The 3,413-nt window shown below is 40.4% G+C and overlaps 1 non-coding gene across 1 annotated transcript; it reads right to left on the bottom strand.

Moving 5' to 3' along the window:
• Positions 1-337: 337 nt before the first annotated feature.
• On the bottom strand, positions 338-410 carry TRNAR-CCU. Its single transcript has one exon. It is a non-coding gene; the product is annotated as a tRNA-Arg (tRNA).
• Positions 411-3,413: the final 3,003 nt, after the last annotated feature.

A 3,413-nucleotide genomic window follows, 5' to 3' on the forward strand; every position in this document is an offset into this window, starting at 1 on the left:
AGCTTAGCCTGTGCCACTGGATTAATTGGAGTAGCATTAGTGGAGTAGATAGTGAATTGACTGTTAGTGTTTTTGTTAGAACTGGTTATAATCATAAGCTGAGTTTTCTTTGGATTGAGGATAAGTTGGGGTTTGGTAAGGTTCATAGGTTCATACTAGGCTATCTGCCCTAGGGCATTTATAAGCCTAGCCAGAGTGTGTTTGGCTTTCGCCACCCATTTTAAATTAATTTTGCTATGCCTTATTTTGAGGTTAGTATACTGTGCCTCTGTCTAACAGTGACACAGAAGTGATATAGGTTCATAGGTTAAAAGCTTCACTTGTACCAAGATTATATCACCCCAGATGGGACTCGAACCCACAATCGCTGGCTTAGGAGGCCAATGCCTTATCCATTAAGCCACTGGGGCCTGACAGGTAGTTTTCAACGTCAGAGAATGCTAGTTGAGTTGTTTGCAGGAGGGTGGGAATGTTTTGTGCAGCACAGATTAAGGTAGTGCCATCTGCATACTGAATTATAGATGCATGCTGTGTGGAGGTCATTTGTGAAGACTGTGAATAGTAGTGGTCCTAAGATAGAAGCCTGTGGGACTCCTATAGTTATGGGCAGCTGAGGAGAGAGAGAATTTTCACATTTCAAAGCTTGGTACCTGTCAGTTAAGTAGCTTTGGAACCAGGTAAGAGTGGAATTTGATAGATGATATTGGTTTAGTTTGTTTAGCAGGATTTGGTGTGAGAATGTGTCACATGCCTTGGACATATCCAAAAAAAGAGTTGACACTTGTAGGCCTTCAGTTTTGAGACAGTTTACTGTGTCTGTGACACAGAGGAGGGCTGTAGTGGTACTATGGGCAGGTCTGAAACCATGCTGAGTAGGTGACAGGATGTTGCCGTCTAGGAGATAGTTTAGCATCTGGGTATGGATGCATTTTTCTAGGATTTTGGCCAGGGGGGGAGAGTAAAGCAATGGGTCTGTAGTTATTAAGTTCAGTGGAGGTCCCGCCTTTATGTATGGGTGTAACATAGGATATTTTCCAGAGTTTGGGCACATAGTTTTCAACAATTGATCTGTTTATGAGAGTGGAGACTGGGATAGCAATAACATCTGCTGTGAGTTTCAAGAAATAGCTGGGGAGTAGGTCGGCTGCTGTTGATGAGGTTTTTAGTTTGGAGAGCATGCTTTTGATTGAAGTGGTGGAAACTGTTTTGAGGGTAAAGCTTGTATTAGTGTTATTTGTGTTGGGGGGACAGTGAGGAAGGAACTGTCCTGTGATACTAAGGATAGAATTGAGTTCACAAAGTGGGAGTTGAATTGTGTTTTGAAGGGAACTTTAGTGTCAGGGGTGGTTGGTTTGGGGGTAGCCTTTTGGGTGGATTTTAGTAGCTGGTTTACATTTTTCCAAAATGTTTGCAAGTTGTGTTGGTATTTAGTTTGTAATGTTGTGTAGTAGGATTTTTTGTCCAGCCTAATGCATTTGTTTGCACGATTGCGCAGTTCTTGGTTCTTAGTTAGGCTTTGTGTTTCTTTGTTTTTTTGATAGTAAAGCCAGGCAGTGCCTCTGGACTTGATGATTTGTTTGCTTTCTTTACTGAGCCAGGGGTTTGTAGAGGTTCTAACCTTGATTTTGCGCAATGGAGCAACAGTGTCTAGGTGTTGTAGAAATGTTTTGTTGAAATATGCTACAGCCTGGTCAAGTGGGAGGGTTTTTAGGGGGGTCCAGTCACAGTTACAGAGTAAAGTGTTGAGGACCTCAGGAGAGAATTTTTTTGTGTTTCTAGTGGATATATATTTAGTGGTTTTGCATATGCTTGTTCTACTACGTATAAAGTATATTATGTTGTGGTTACTTATGGTGTCTGGAAGACTGCCTGTGTGAGGGTACAATGTGGGGTTGTTAGTTAGGACCCAGTCAAGGATGGATTCCCTTTTAGATTTTTTATCACATCTAGTTGGAATTTGAACTAGCTGCTGGTAGCCATGGAGATTTATTAGATTACTTGGTGGTTCTGATATACAGGTGAACCAATCTAGGCTGAAGTCCCCCAGAATAAGGGTTTCTTGTGAGTATGTGGAAGAACACCAGGATAAGAAGTCTTCAAGGCTAGCAGATGTATTACCAGGTAGAATATAGATCACAATTGTGGTGATGACCTTTTTAGGGTGAAGTTGAAGTTGTGAGATAAGTATGTCCCAATTATTGCGGGATGGGTAGGAGTTTGGTAATTGATGGACAGTTAAGTTTGACTTGTACAGTAAGGCAGTTCCACCCCCTTTACGAAGTGGTCTGTCTTGTCTAATGATATTGTAGCCGGTAGGGAGAACTTCTGAGTTAGCTAAGTTTTTATTTAGCCAGGTTTCTGTTAAAGCAACTATGGCTGGGGAGTAGTGTGCTATTGTGGCCTGGAGTTCAGGTATTTTACTTTTGATACTTCTAATATTAATATTTAGCATTAAAAGATGGTTGGTTTTCCTGCTGTTGTTGATTTGCCCAGGGATGAAGAAAGTGGGGATGTTATGTTCTGACATTTGTGTTGGAGCAGTTTGAGTTGGACAGGATGGATTTGGGTCTGGGTTGGGGTGGATATCCCCACTTATGGTGAGCCTGGAGTTAAAATGGTTATACAGATGTATAAATTAATTTAAGGTTTTATATATTCACTCTAAAAGGTGTCCTTATATGGCCATCCTGTTTGGGATTTCATACAGTTGGAAAGGGGAAAGATAGGAAGCTGGAAACAAGGGCTATAGAAGACAAGGAACCACAGAAGGCAGACATTAAGAGGAATGTGCAGAAGGAGGTGGAAAAAGAGGGTCATAGTATTTATGTGGGTGATAAATCCCCTGTTTTACAAATTGTTGTAAAACACGGAAGCTGGAAAAGGAGTAAAGGTTGAGAGAGTAAGAGATAGTGTTAGGGAAGAGCAAAGGCATATAGAAATTTAATGACAGACAAGACAGACAGGAACACTAAGGTGGGTTGATGAGAGTAGTAAAAAGATATGCAAATGGCAGACAGACACTAAAGGGAGGAGGAAGAGGTGTAATATGCAGCTCCCACCCCTAATCCAAAGGACTTCAATTACTCCTTCTTTCTGAAAGACCTGTGTTAGAAAAATAAGTATTAATGTGTGTGCTTAATGCTAATTAGAAACTAAATGAGTTAATACATTTTTCATTCTATTTTATATACACTATTTTATATACAGCTCAGTTTTATATGAGACTAAAAGATGCTTTTGAAACTGCAGTGTGCTTTCTGAAACTTGCAAGATGCCCTCTGACCTAGTAACTGCTAGCACAGCAAAATTCATGTTTATGCCTTTTGGAAATGTACTTGAGAAACAGGTGATTATCTGCTAGGTCAGGAAGCAAAGAATGAACAATGCCATATTCTATAGTGTAATGATTTTTG

Source organism: Protopterus annectens, chromosome 1.part1 (assembly GCF_019279795.1).
Source record: "Protopterus annectens isolate FY-2018-M chromosome 1.part1, PAN1.0, whole genome shotgun sequence".
Taxonomy (NCBI): Eukaryota; Metazoa; Chordata; order Ceratodontiformes; family Protopteridae; genus Protopterus; species Protopterus annectens.